Raw genomic sequence first — 15890 nt, forward strand, 5'->3', positions numbered from 1 at the left:
GGTCCTAGAACGGCCTGAGGTAGAGGGGTTTTAGTCGGTAGGTCCGAGAACTTCTTCCTCGGGAATCCGACACTACCCAGTCGTACGGACGGCTGGGTGTCTTCTGAAGATTTCCCCTCTTCCACGAAAACATAAAAAAAAACTTATCTTTACATGTTGTCTTTGTTATTGTTACTGTTTTGTTATCTTGTTCTTTTTGTCACTTTGTTCTCGTTTGTATGTTTCACTCCTAGTGCCTTTTTGTTACTTGTGTTTTCGTTGTTATTGTTATAAATTGATATTTGTTAATGTTAATGTTTTCTTGGTATTTCATTAGTTTTAACACCAAAATACACTAAAATTTTATAAGTACATTTCCTAAATAGCCTCGGAATTGTATACAATTCCTAGATTTCATACATTTCCGGTAATGTATATATATTTATGACATTTACCGACGATGCTTGGGAAAGAACGCGTTAGGAAGTTCCTTCACTTTCCAGACCGCGTCAACCCCGTTACTTGGAGCGTAAATTGGCAAACTCTACTCCCGCCTTCTCTGTGACAAAAAGCCAGAACACGCTAGAACGCGCCTGCCCGCTACAGGCCGTGTAGAACCCGATACGCGGGCGTGGATTGGCAATCCAAGTACCGTGTAACAACGACTTTACACGGAACGTAGATTGATAATCTTCGCTCCTAGTAACGAATTAAGCATAGGCACACACGCAGCGCGATAGCCGCTCCTCGCGCCGTGTAGCATGGCTTTAATGAGTATCTCAAGCGAACAGCTAAAACTTACACGTAGAAAGATAATGTAGATGCAGTAGATTGGCCGATCCGCCACAAACTCTTCCCTATGCGGAGTAGATGGAGAGCGTTAGGCCCGCTTTGATGCTGACGTGACTGTTGGTAAGGTAGTCCGCTCGCGCTGGCGGAAATTTCTCATATAAACTGGAACGAAAGATCTGCATTACTTATTATTCTAAATAGAACACATTTTAAGCGTTTTTAAATTATTACATTCAGTTTTCATCTTTTTCTTTTTATCTTTTTTGACTATCTACTAGATATACATAAAAAGGAGATTTATACTCATTCATTGGTTTATTATCTTTATAAGTAAATCAAAAATTACCATATTCTGTATTTAAAATGTAAAGTACCTCATAAAAACAACCAAAAATAGAGAGAAAGCACCTTAAAAACGTATGATATATCAAAAGAAAATCTACGTTACGGTGTGACAGTGTTTATATCTTTTCCAACAAATTCAGATTGGTTATGCAAGTTAATACCGAATTTCACAGGCTTAAACACATACATAGCGAGTAAATATTTATTAGGATGTAATAGTGTCAGATGGCTTACGACATGCATGCAAATTTAGTATCTTCGCTAATTCGAAATTCAAATTATAAACAAAACGGGGCATTCTCTCTGTTAGCCAAAAATGTTTTAAGACTAATTATACAATCATTTGTTTAGAAAGTATTTAAATTGTGGCATAGTGGACATACGGAGTTGCATAACAAATCGTGACGACGCGACGTGAACACTATTGGATGTTGTCCGGATTGATATAATAAGACTAAGATTAGGATTAGGTTGTAATCGAATCAACACAAATTTAATTTAATTTACTTGATTTTGGAATTCACTGTTTATGTAGATGTTTTAACTTGTTTTTAAGTTGACACATACGCCTTTTTTTACTTATTTTTAGTAGATTCAATGCATTAATATTACTTGAAAGCTAATTCTGTATGAAGGGACCAGATTCTTCGCCAGTTCTTATTAATTTGTTTTTGGGAGATTTTTTAGGTTGTCGATTCAGCTGGACAAGCAGGTACCCTATTAAGGCCCTTGTCTAACATTTGAAATACCCCGATTTAGCATTTAGAGTATGGGTGAAATATGGCCTAAATTTGCACTCCGTATTGTGAAGTACGGCCATATCTATACGGTACGATACGGTCTATATCTAAAATGGCAGATATGGCCCGTATTAAGTAATAATCTCTTGCTCGGAAAGAAATCGTAATCAGGTACATACATAAAATTAAATGTAGGTCCATTAAATAAAATAAAATTAGAACCTAATATTTTAATAATTTTAAAAACAATCCTTTTCAAAGAATTATGGGCTGAATCATCTTCGAATCTATTACTTAGGGATGAAATATATAAGTTCGTCAAACATTTTAAAGAACGATTTTTTGAAAAAACCTTTGGGGTCGTGAATTCATGTGTATTAACGGTATCCCCCCCTCAGATTGAAATGTTTCTAAACTTTTCATTGATGTGGAATTTGAGATTCGTTTAGATTTTAGATGAAGGGCAGCAACAAGTCAGTAACCGCTTCAATCGCTTTATATGTATAATTCTATCAAGTAGCGATAAGGGTAATAAGACCGTATGTCTTTTTTTAAGGGTTCGAACAGCTTTTGCTAATTTCGCATTATACCGATACGGGATTTCTTACAAATTCGAACGAAAGTCCAATATGGCCCATGTTTAATGCTAAAGATGGTGCCCGGCTGCACCTACCTAAATTGCCGTTTGGATACTGCCATAAAACATCAATGCGATGCTTTTTTCAATAGGTCTCATATTGAAATTATCTTTTTAAATGGTTATTTTCAGGGTAGGTTGCAAATTTGGGGAAACAAAAAGCATTCAAGTTTCTCGATGTAAATCCAAAAATATAAATTCAATAATACTCATGTATTATGAGCGTAATTATAAAATGATGTAAAATTCCGTGTGGGTAAAATATCCACCCGAAATTTTTCGTATGGGTACAACTACCCACCGTACCCACATTTTTTGCCGGGCCTGATATTTGAGAAGTTATCCGAAAGTGAGGATGATTTTTTCCGCCTGTTTTAACCGAAATGTATTAATTTTAGTCAATTGATTCGGATGCGGTTTATTAATTATAAATACATATTAACATATACTTAATAAGCCGATATTCTTATTAGATACTAGTGACCCGCCCCAGCTTCGCACGGGTGCAATGCTCATACTAAATATATTTTTGTTTTGTTTAGATTATTATCGAAAAGGGGAAATCTTCAAAAGATACCCCCTGAACATACGTAATATACTNTCACTCTACCCACGATTTTGCCAGCGCGCATCCAAGACATTGGAATGGACACATCGCTACAGAAAGTAAATGAAGTATACATCGTTGAGACGCTAGGAACACGCTGCAATTTTGTATGTGCTATTCTTGCGGCGCTATAAGCGGACTTAAGCGATGGCGGCATTTAGAGCGCGGCGCCAAGAGCACGGTGTCTTTAAATACATATTATTGTGTAGATACTCCCTGTACCTGACTTACCTCATTTCATACCACTCAGCACGTTTAAATACAACTCCATATTTATAATGTGTGACTTTTACAAAATGTTTTCCGTCGCAAAAAAAGTTAGTTAAAGGGTTATTATTGTTAGTGTTAATAATTAATAATACATTGTCTCAAATGTTGTGCTCATTTTGTATCTACAAAAAAAAATCAAATGTCAATATCTATAGCTCAATCTTTTTATATTTTTTTGACGAATCAAAACTGTAGGTTAGTGTAATAAAAAATATGTAAGAAATATACGTGTTCTGGATTAAAAGAAATACTAAGAAAAAAGGAAAAAGATTAAACGTGTGTTCAACACAAGTGAATTTTCTTGCTCCTAAAATTTAGTCGTACCTAATATAACTACTACCCAGGACCGTATTAGTAGGTTTTTTCGGAACAAAGGAATGAAAACATAATAGACAATCCTACCATAGAAAATTTTGGCTGCAAGGAAATCAGTAGGGTGTGTTGTTATAATAGATAAGTATCTGTATATAATTAGCGGATTAACTGCGTTTTCTATCTAAAGTATACTTATGTTGTATAATAATTGTTTTGTTTGAAACGTAAAAGATATTTGTTGTTAAACTCTGTCCAAAGATTTCCAATCGTATGTTTAAAGCAAAGCGTATATGTATATACCTGTATAATTGTATGTATGCACAATAAAAAATGACGTTGTACTAAATAAATTTTAATTTATACTTAACTAGCGACCCACCACGGCTTCACACGGGTAATAATTGTTATTTTCCTCGCTAGAGAGCTCCAATAAACGAGTGCGATCGCTGCAAATCATAAAGTGCTATAGGTACCGCCACAACCGCTATGTCCCTGCATTTAAATCTCTAATATCTTCGAAAATATTCATTTAAATTACATGCTGCAAAGGGCCATATTGATCTATTTTAAATGCACCATGTCTTTAAGGTACTTAATTAGATAAGGATTAATGGTGTATTTCTTAAAATCTCTTCGTAAATAAGCCATTATTTCTTGTAAAAAGTAAAGGATAAAAAATGGTTATTGTGGGTTATCCCTAAACTATAGACAGATACCATCGCGGACTTTTTTTGTATAATACTGTAGTACATTATTTTAATCTATGTTGTAGGGTTCAGCCAGCGTTTGCAATGTAAGCGCAAAAAGATGTGTTTATTTACGACATCACATTAGAAACCTCTAAAATTATCAGTGTTTCTCTAGCATATGATGCATGTATTATATATATAAACCTTCCTCTTGAATCACTCTATCTTTTAAAAAAACTGCATCAAAATCTGTTGCGTAGTTTTAAAGATTTAAGCATACATAGGGACAGACAGTGGGAAAGCGACTTTGTTTTATACTATGTAGTGATTAGAAAAGGTGTTAAACACTTTTGCATTCCACAATAAGTCGCAAATTTCCATGGATTACGTTCACTATACCTTGTCTGTACACGGAGAAAACTAAATTTTTACGGAAATGCAAAAATTACTGTTTTCGAATGTAAATGTCTGAATTTGCACTAGAAATAGTAGAATATAATAGGTAACTTGTAATAATCACAATTTTGACATGTTTTGTTTTTAAATTATTTCAAGTTTCTTAATTATACCTAATAAATTTGTTTATGCTTGGATCTTATTTATACAAATTGGGGTCCAAATTGTAATTTTTATTATTTTCGCTTACGAAGCAATGTGCTGGTTGGATAAATTGCAAATATCCCTTTAATATTTAGGTAAATTTTCCTTTTTCATTTTCTCCGTGTACCTCTTAATAAATGTACTTGCAAAATCCACGAATTGTCCCAGAGTTCTGATCGTTTCTAACCAATTTTTCCACTCAAACGTTTTAATACGGTCTTATAGTACCTATTCTTAATTAACATTATGTCGTTCTGTATCTAATTCGTAATGAATCAAATCACTTCACATTAACACACCTATATGTCTAATCATCAATTATCATGCGTGCCACATACGTAGGATTAGAATTGATGCGATTTAGAATGTCTAAAGGGGTCTGGTTTTGGTACTGTTTTTGTATAAAATTTAGTCGAGTTGATCAAAATTGAACAACGGACTCCTTAAAGATTTTAAGTTACGTGTCATCTCTTCAGTTAGAATGACGATTATCGGCACATTTTCCTTCACCATTTCGGCATCTTCTTCTGTTGAAGAAGTCGAAGCCAGAACTAAGATTGTCAACGATATCTCGGCCTTCATTGGACTAATTTACTATAAGCGTTTTCTAACCCATGAAATTTGGTTCGGAATAAAAAATTTAAAACAAATTGTTTATTTAATAATTTGGTTCATTGTGAAAAACGTGACGCACTATTGGTGTCCACTAATTTATCTAACTGCTGAAAACAGAACATATTGAGTACAGTTATTAAGGACAGTGCTATACCAACTTGAAAAAATATATTTTCTTTAAATAATTTGCGTGTGCTTTTCAAGTTACAAACTTGTCGGTACTTTTTTGAATATCGAAATATCAAAAATTGAAGCATTTTAAATATACTGAAGGCAACTTGGACGCAGAGAGCAATTAATGTGAGTCTTTGCCCATCTGCGAAAATGAAAACCTATTAATTGAACCTGAAATTGTGTACGAGCTCTAGACAAAAATTTTCAGTCTCTCTAGTCTCTCAGAGTCTTTCAGCGTCTCTGAGAGCGTCTCTCACAGTCTTTCACAGTCTTTCAGTTATTGCCTAGGTGTTTTATGGATCTCTCACATTCTCTGTATGAGAAACTCGAACGATAAAATTGTTAATTCAGAGATTCGAGTCTCTCTTTCAGAGACTAGATACGAAATGAGAATCCCTCTATGAGCGACTCGAGTCTCTCGTTTAGAGAAGCTAAACAGTTTTTTTGACAGTCTCTCTTAGCGACACCTGAGAGACTCGATGAGAGACAGAGACTCGAGTCTCGCTTTCAGAGACTCTGAGAGACTGAACATTTTTATCTCGGTAGGTNTTTTAAAAACTATTAAAAAAAGGTGTGTATACTTACTATATATACACACGGTATAAGACCTCGATAAATATTTAAATAAGGAAGTGTCTAGTGTACCATTAGTGACAATTTAACAAAGAGAAATATTTCGACATTAGTAGAAATGTACATACAGTGTATGGCCTATACATTACTGTTACCAATGTTCGCACAAAACTGTGAGGTGATCACGTTTCAATTTTTCGCGAGATACTAATACCATCTACACTGTGAAGGGCACGGTGCTTTGGCGTGACGTCATCAGAAGAAGGCTAACAGTACAAATTGAAGTGGCGCTACATCAACACGAATGCTCTTTTATTAAAATCATAATTCTAATCACTTTACAGTTTATTAAGGGCTTCCAATGTAACGAAGGCTGTCAGATGTGAACTGAATCCTTAGTCGCACCCCATTTAATTTTTTTTGCGAAAAACAACAAATTTTCAAAACAAAAATCGTCTATCTATATCAAAACGCAAAATGCTAATTTTTCTCTCTTATTTTTCAAGAATGCCATCAATTTTTATGAACAAATTTTTTTCACTACAAAAGTACCAGAAAATTGTGAACTGATTAATTATACGTAACTATATGTAACTTCAAATTGTTTATGATGTTAGAGTATCTAATTTTCTCTTACTCCCCTTTCCAAGCCTGTCATTCTTTTTTCCACATTAATTCTTTAAAATTGTATTTATTACAGACCGTATGACTATTTTCACAATTAATTCGGAATTATGAACTATACATTCTGAAAAATTCAATAAGAAACTATTTTTTCTGATGAAACATTTATTGTGAATATTTAAGAAATTTTCCTCATTGTTTTGCAAATTTTTATTGAATATTAAATACACATACAAAACTATACCTGTGACTTTGTCTTTAGGAAATTTAAGACTGCCTTTCTTCAAATTTCTTATCAGAGTATGTTTATTTTCAACTACAATATCGTCTGTATATATTAAGTTTAACCTACATGTGTCATCGAACTTTTTTTAATACAATATGATAGCAGTAACCTGCTGAGTATGTAATTACTGGCATTAGATTATTAATTTCAAATTTAGTAGTCCAATATGCGAGTGAACCAATCCGATTAACAACAGTTGTATCCTCAATTGACGGAATATCGTCAACCTCACAAAATGATTCAATTGGTAATTTTCCATAACAATTATATTTTAAAGACATTAGGGATTGTATTCTATTTTTTTTTTTCGCATTCATAAAGTTGTCGAATAGAAATATTGTACTGACTACCTGCTTGCTGTTTGTCCTTATATATTTTCCAAATCTGTTTTCAAGGAGATCTGTCTGAAATTTTCCCAGTAAAATATAATCCACATTTAATTTTTCAAAACAGTATTTAATAATTTCTAGCATACCGAAAATTGCATGATATAAAGCTTTGTGAACTTAAACCTTTCGGAAACCTATCAGACTTTTTCCAAAGTTCCAACCCACTTAACATTCTTCGTAAAAAAACTGTTTTTGGATCATCACCATCAGCATGACAAGTGATAGGTTCTTCATATATTTCTTTTAAACGTTTCCCATTCAATGGTGTTTTTACGTTAACGATCTTCCACCATTTTTATATACCTAATATTAATGAAATTAGCTGTCTTTCGAGTAATTGATTTCATTGTCAAACTTTAACAGAACCTGAATAACAAACGAATGAAAAATTTTTAAAGCTAACTCAACATTTTGTTTTTCGAAATTAGTTGGAAAAAGGGCTTTTAAAGTTAAACCATAACCACACTTGAGTAATTTATTGTTTTCTACATTATAAAGGGCAATTAACGATTGAAACGAGGCACATCTAAGCTCGAAAGTTTCAAAATCAGGTTTTGAATTTAACCAGTTATTTTTGATACATTTTAATAAGTGCACTTAGTCAAACAAATAAAATAAAGGCCGACTTATACTTGTAGGATGAGGGTAAACTATACTTAATTTTTTAGTGGGTGAAAAGTTACACATGGCTTTACTATTTACAGCCTTATTGTCACTTATGACACAAAAAATTTTATATCCAATTTCTTCGAGACCTACAATTAAGGATTTTATAGCTGTAAAGTTTCATGATTAATTTTTGTTACTGGTGAAATATGTNTTCCTTTTAAATAACTTAATAATTAATAGCAAATAGTTATTTTAATTACTTTCTGCACTTACTAAACGTACCGATTCGATATCAGGTAAAGAGAATAATGATGAATAGTTATGACTTATGACCAGCAACTAAAATTGTTTGTAATTCAAACAAAATTAATTTCCTCGGTGTAAATCTTTGAAGGAAACGTTGGTTCAGGGGCGGATCGAGGATTTTCTACCATTTTTTCTCTAATCGAGAAAATTTTGTTGATAACATTCGTTCCTTTCGTGTCCATTTCTTAGATTAAATTATCCATGGTTAAATTTTAGCAAATAATTTGTAAATAAATATGGAATTTTCATGATTTCGAAGGAGGTCTAAATCCAGATACGCCACTGCGTTGGGCCGAAACAGATAAATAATTAATGCACGTGATTGATAATTTGAAAGCACTATTTAGCATTAAATATGTGTGTTATTAGGTATTTAATTTGGACTTTATCCATCACATTAATGTTCTTTGTTGCATTTCCATTTTAGATAATGAAGTATTAATTTATTTGCCGATCCTTTGCTGGTCTCTATTGAAACGTGATTGTCCTAATTTGCGATAAAAGGAATAAGTGAGAGCGTCGATCATATACACGGATATACATAGCAACGGTGGCTATAAAAAGAATATGCTGGCGTTGGGGACGGTATAGCACATGGGGGTAAGGTTAGTTGAGGGCAAGTAATCTAAAGAAGAATCGATAGATGTGGTGAACTACGGAGAACGATTTGCATATTGCGAGTCAGTGGCCATTAACGGTGTGTGTCATGCCACCACGACTATTAGCACGAGAACCGTTAAAACGTTAAATAAAATGCGTCCTCTTCGGATAATTTATTGTCGAATTGCTATGCAAATGTAATTACTTTTGATAGTAGACTGATTATACTTATTCATTGAAATAAAAGAAAAAAAAACGAGACAACGCACGCACTGATCTTTTCAGAGATGAATAAGCCCTTGAATTGAGTGGTTGCGTTGCCATATCAAATTTGCGTTGAAGTGATGAACTTCTACCACGAAACAATCATTATTTTCATTCGTACAGCAGCATCGAAAAACATCTATCAACGGTCTTTCTGTTTTTGAATATTATTAAGCGTTTACAATATCAAAAAAAAATTGGGGGGGGGGGCTATGTCGTGCTGAGTTGTGGGGATTTACATCACTTCCAGTTTTCTTGCTTTTTTGCGGACTTGGTTAAGGCAGTACAATTTTTTTCTATTATGATGCTTTTGTGATGAAAATACCGTGGATAAAAAATGCTAGAAATGTGAAAGTACCTACCTGTTAAAAAGAGAGGAAGATCAAAAGTTACTAAAAAATGAAAATATAATATGGTATGACAAAAAAAAACTTTTGGGTGTTTCATTTCCACCAGCCAGTAACGCCGGTGGGTGGACAGGCTCTGCGGACTACGCCAGAAGGTAGGGCGGAAGGCCTTCTTCAGCCTCCCTTCAGGAATCATGGGAATGAATGTGTGGTGGTTCGGGTGAGAAAGATGAGACGGACGAAATGAAGACAGAAGAGTATGAAAGATTATCTGTGGAATATTACTGCCTCAGCATTTTGCCTAAGTGATCCAAGAAAACCACAGAAAAACTTGGACCAAGGCAGACGGACCCGGAATCGAACAAGCGTCCTCCCGAATGCTAAGCAAAGGTCTAGACATCTAGGCCATGCCGCTCGGTGCGGTGGTACGACACCATCTGAGGTATGGTTAGAGATGCATAAATTAGAAGATGAAATAGTAGTAACGGGTAACTTAATCTAAGTCTTCTGTCCGGGAGACCTAGATTAAATTACTATTCTCAAATAGCTACATAGGCTGTGGGAAGTTCTGGCTTTAGAGAAATACGAAGATTGTCTCAGTATTGGAGGGAGTAGAGGTGCGTGTTCAAGCACTCTCCTGACTGACGATTCTATGATAATGATGATCCCTACAAGCCTCATCTACAAGGATAATAAGGCATAACATATGGACTGTCCATCGGAAACGTGCAGAGATGGAATATCGATCGAGGTGCAGTTGGAAAACTCTTGAGAAGCTCTGCTTCAATCTGAAAGTATAATAGCTTGGCCCCCCTCATTAACCACTCTCTCCTCTCCATCTTTTGTTTTTCGGGTACCATCGTTCATTGTTACTATTACATGTTGCTTTTGCCGGATAATGTGAAATATTTGTGTGAATTTGGTAATTTATAGAGATATTTTTTTATAATTCTTAGTAACACATGTCTATCTATCTAGGCGTATAACTGTTTGGTGAGTATAGTAAACAATGTAAAGATTATTGTTGTTCGTCAATGGTACAATAGCTTTGCAAGCAGGTTTGATGATGCGAGTCCATGCCGGTACTGAACAGTTAAATGTTTATACCATGAATGAATTTCATTAACGGTGAGTGGTTCTTATTATAGTAAATCGATAGTTTAGTAAGTACAGAAAGTATATGTAAAAGTGTATACATATAAGTATGTATTGATTGAATGGGTTTATTCTGATCAATTTAATCTTCAGTTCAAGGGTTACCTAACAGCATGGCATAGTTATTGGAATGTGTTAGTAATACATGTGCATATATTTAAGCATCTCTTGCACATAAAAATGTATATTTTGCACATTTTTTGTGGTTTAAGTATAAAGAAAAATTAATATATCTACATGATTGCCCTTTGGATGTTGGTTTTGTCCTTATGATGACCCTGTTGAAACAACTGTGACTAGTTTGATGTATCTATGTGTGTAGCATATTTATTCCACTAGTTTATTTTAGGGATAGAAATGAGGACAAAAAATGAGTCACTGCATTGATAGTTATTGTATAAAGATCTTTATGATCTCTACTCCTCTTGTTTCTGCTTCTAACACGTCTCTAACTAGTTATTCATTCTTGAGAAGGTATCCTACCAAACTATCATGCCTATTTCTTATTGACATCCTGTTCTCCTACTCTTTCTAGTAATACCTCCTCATTTCCAACCTTCGGTATCTTCATAATTCGCCTATTATTACATTTCGAACACTTTTAATCTTTTCTTTTAACGCCGCGCCCACCGTCCATCCTTCGCTTGTTGGACGAAGAAGCACAATTTTAACGTTATGTGTGTGGGTAATAGACGTCGCTAGGTTTCGACTGTACAAAATAATAAAGGACTGAAATTCAATACACGACTATAACCTAAGATAAGATTAAGAAGTAATTAATAAATTAAAAAGGATTTCAAACTTTAATTAAAGGTAAAAAATTAAAAATTTAGTATTTTGTAAATCATATTCGAATCACAGAACGAACTTTGAGAAAGTACGTGTAACAGCGGGGCTTTTGCCAGTGACGGCCTTTGGGGGTGGCGAGCAGGGCAACTGATTTATTAGATACTAATAGTATTTTTATTTGAATTTCTTAGTTTAAAAGAAAGCCACAAGCATCATTTCTGAATCCCTGATTCTTATAAGACATTAATGCATCTTAGTTTATCATGATAAATAATTCGTTATCTTTATGTTTATTAATTTCTAATAAATAATTTTAAAACTCTAGGTTTATTTGTTAATAACTTTGAATTTTTCCGTCAAGTATCATCATTACGCCGGAAACTCGCAATGGGTAAGACCGCCCCTGGCTTTTACCCTTATAGTAGAATATTCTACATTCTGGCTAGCATATTCAGTTAGTGAATATTTACAAAAAATTTTAAAAAATCGTTACATTAGAGAGGTGTCGATTTTCTTAAAACTGTTATAACAACTGCAAGATTCACGAGTCACCAATGTAATTGTGGTATTCAGATGATGCGTCCATACTTAGATCTGTGACAGTCTCTGACGACGCGACGCCAGTCCCCCGTTGCCGTGGCTTAGAGGCGTCTTGAACGTTTGCCAACAATAACACATTTCAGACAAAATATTGCATCGAAGTGTGTGGCTCTAGATTTGTGCTAACGCCGTTAAATGCGTTCTTATAATAATATGTACGCGAAAGGGAGATTCGAAATACGCTGCTGTGATATAATTGTCGCCCTATGCTAGAAAATTAAATATATAGCTACATTATACTGCAGCACTAGTGAACTCTGTTCGGTATTATATCTTAGACAAAAATTACCCAATTGTTGAAGTAAACTGCAGCAATCATAATTTCCAAAATGATGATAACACTAGGATTCTTTCTATCAACTTTTTCCATGTGCCTACAAAATGTATGTATTTGACAGGAGCGGCGGCCTTTGGGGGTGGCGAACAGGGCAACCGCCCGGGTCCTCGCTCTTGCAGGGGCCTCGCACACTCGCGCAACAATCTAATTAGAAAAATATTACGTAGTAATAGTACATACTACTAATGTTTATTTGAATTTCTTAATTGTCTTAAAAGAAGCCGCAAATTTGCTATCTTTGCCTGTATCAATTTTTTTTAATTTTCGATAAACAATTTTAAAACTGTAAACTTATTTATGAATCACTTTGCATTTTTCAAGTATCATCATTAAAATTAATTCCACAAAGATGAGGGCCTTGCAAAAATTTACCCGTCCGTAACCTTCCAATGACCAAGGCCGCCCCTGGTATTTGAAGAATAGGGCATAGGGCAAAATGTAGGTTCTAAATTAGAGGTGGGCCGGGTACCGGTACTCGGCGAATACGGCACATTTTTCAGGACCCGGCCGGGTACAAATCAATACAGTACTTGGAACAGTTCAAAGTTTACAATTGTGGCTTACCGATAACATGGTAGGTTCATTATGTTTTCTTTTTAGGTTTACAGGTATAGAGTTGACTTTCGGTAATTCGGAGAGATCGGGACTGAGACTGTTCCAGATAGGATAGTCGAGTGCTTCTTCAAAATCGCCCTTTTTTATGAAACACTTTATTTTTACTAAATATTAATGTGAAAGTTCATTTTCAATTTTTTATCCATTATAAATTATATCAAGTTTGTTCAGAGACCGTTCTTCGTTTTGCAGGCCATAAAATTCCTGCATATAATTTTTAGAATGTTTGCAAATTTACAAGGCGGTATGGTGTTTATTTGGTAATAGACCCTTAGATGCATCGGTACAATGTTTAAATTGGTTTATAGAGGTAACGGTTGAAGAAGGATCCTTTACGATTCCAATTTAGTTTCAAGTTTATTATAGGGTGTTTTTTTTATGAGCCTAACGGTTAAAAGTACCGTTTGTTGACTTCTTGATGTGCCGATCTTTTCTCAGATTATACTTCCCTCTTTCCAAAATTTTAAGTTGAAAGCCCGCCTTCTAAATTTACACCGAATTGTTTTGAAAGGGTTAATCACCAATGGTGATACTAGCCACACCCTTGGTGTTTTCCTCCTAATTTTTAAGTTGTAGATATAAGAAGTGACAGGCACTTGAACCAGGACTTGCACTTGTGTAATCATAGTAATCAATCGTTGGAGATACTCTGTAAATATTGTAAATATATAATTAAGTTGACTTCGCTGCAAGAGTTATATTTTTTTCTACCTTCCACCAAAGAATTAAACAACACGCCTTATTAATTTAACGCGTGTGCTGATATTCTACTTACAATAGTAAGTTCCCGAATATCTGCCTGTGAAATTTAACAAAGTTAATAAGGAAAAACTGTTGTTATTGTCACACCCTCGTCGAGAATCGAACCCGGAACCTTTAGACGCACCAATGCTCTGACCAAGGGAAGAATAAATAAGGAAAGAGCGAATATAAAGATAGGAGACGAAAAAATAGAAGAAGTGACTGATTTTAGGTATCTAGGAAGTCAAGACGAAAAGAGTAGTAGGTATATAAAGCTTGCGAACGGTTAATTTAGAAATTTGAAAAAGGTTGTTAAAAATGTATTTTTGAAGCGAAACATGAACGGTATGCGCTTTAGAAAGGAAAAGGTAAGAAATGTGGTGTTATATGCGAATGATGAGGATACCATGGATAGAGAAGGTTAGAAATGAAGAGGCTTTAGTATGAATAGGAGAACAGAGGACTCTATGGATGTCAATAAGAAACAGGCGAGATAGATTAGTAGGATACCTTCTCAGGCATGAAGGTCTGGGTTAGAGACATATTAGAGGCAGAAAGGAGATTTATAGGAAGGGGGTAGAGGTAGACCTAGATTAGATTACTGTCCGCAAATATGTCTAGTTTTAGGGAAATGAGAAGATTAGCTCAGGATAGGAAGGAGTGGAAGTGCGTGTCCAACCAGCAGTCTTAGGACTGACGACCGTAAGGTGATGATGAATTTGAAGTAATTTGCAATGGATAAAAATGAAATGAATTTTCTAATTAATATCGTCCTTTTCAATTGAAAGCTCTTAAACACTATAAATATCATGTAAAAGGCTATGAAACATGACTACAAATTTAAAAACTGTTTATTTTGCAATTATTTTGTCTTACCGCTTCGAGAATGTGTTACTATGTCTACGATTCCGGTTAAAGCGGCAGCAAATTTGAGCGGTTCCGGTTTTTTATATCGTTCCGGTTAATACGGAGTTCTCATTAATCGGATTCCGGATAACGGGGAACTTACTGTAATAATTAAGGAGTAGGTCGTTGCTGATCTCGTTCATGAATCATGATGATTAAACGGGAAATATAAGGTAAAGAAATAAGGGCTGTTATAGAAACGGGAAAGTTGACGAAACTCGTAGTTTAACGACTCTCACTGTTATATCAATGATAAAAGAGTGTTTTAGTTATCCCACATCACGTATTTCTTTTGTATGACACGTGTTACCCCGGTGGATTAATTCAACGATTTATTTCCTAGTAAATCGTCTCTTTATTCTAATTATTTTCGTGGTAAATATAACCGGACGACACGAAGCCGGAAAATATGACCTGACAAGTTGATTTACTCTCCATTAAAATTGTCTTTCGTGTCCTTAATCAGTTACATTGCCGGAACGGGAGTGTATTGTGTACGTGTTTTGGGCGCAGGAGCTCGACAGAATAATGTAAAATAAAATGTGAAGAATTTAGCCGTATGTAACGTTTAAGTTGAAATATCTGTGGAAATAGGATGGATATCGAATGAAAGCAAGTGAACTTGTTTCACAGAATTACAGTTAAAAAAGGTCTTTATGTTGCAGAAGCAAAAAGAGATTTACTCCAAGTAATCTTTGTACCCTTTTAATAAGAAAAGATCATTTGGTGAAGGTGCGGAAAATATTGTCAAATATTTAAATACCCCTGCGAACTTTTACTACTTTTATTTAACTATTTTCTGTCGAATTAACACTTCTATTCTTAATTAATTATCAACTCATCGCTATTGTGTTCGTAAATACCTATGTACTACATTAAAGTTAATAATTATGTTATGTATACAATTCCTAGGAAATGTATACAATTTATAAAATCTATAAAATATTGTTTCAAAGATTTTTTAATATACACATATCCTGGGAAAT

At 34.4% G+C, this 15890-nt stretch overlaps 1 long non-coding RNA gene across 1 annotated transcript in view; it reads right to left on the bottom strand.

The window, feature by feature from the left end:
• Positions 1-245: 245 nt before the first annotated feature.
• The window catches only part of LOC108732482, a 135946-nt gene continuing 120301 nt past the window's right edge, over positions 246-15890 (bottom strand). The window contains exon 3 of the long non-coding RNA XR_001937093.2: positions 246-933. This is a non-coding gene — a long non-coding RNA (uncharacterized LOC108732482). The remainder of the gene's footprint in view (positions 934-15890) is intronic.

This window comes from Agrilus planipennis, unplaced genomic scaffold, assembly GCF_000699045.2.
Source record: "Agrilus planipennis isolate EAB-ADULT unplaced genomic scaffold, Apla_2.0 scaffold23, whole genome shotgun sequence".
Classification (NCBI taxonomy): domain Eukaryota; kingdom Metazoa; phylum Arthropoda; class Insecta; order Coleoptera; family Buprestidae; genus Agrilus; species Agrilus planipennis.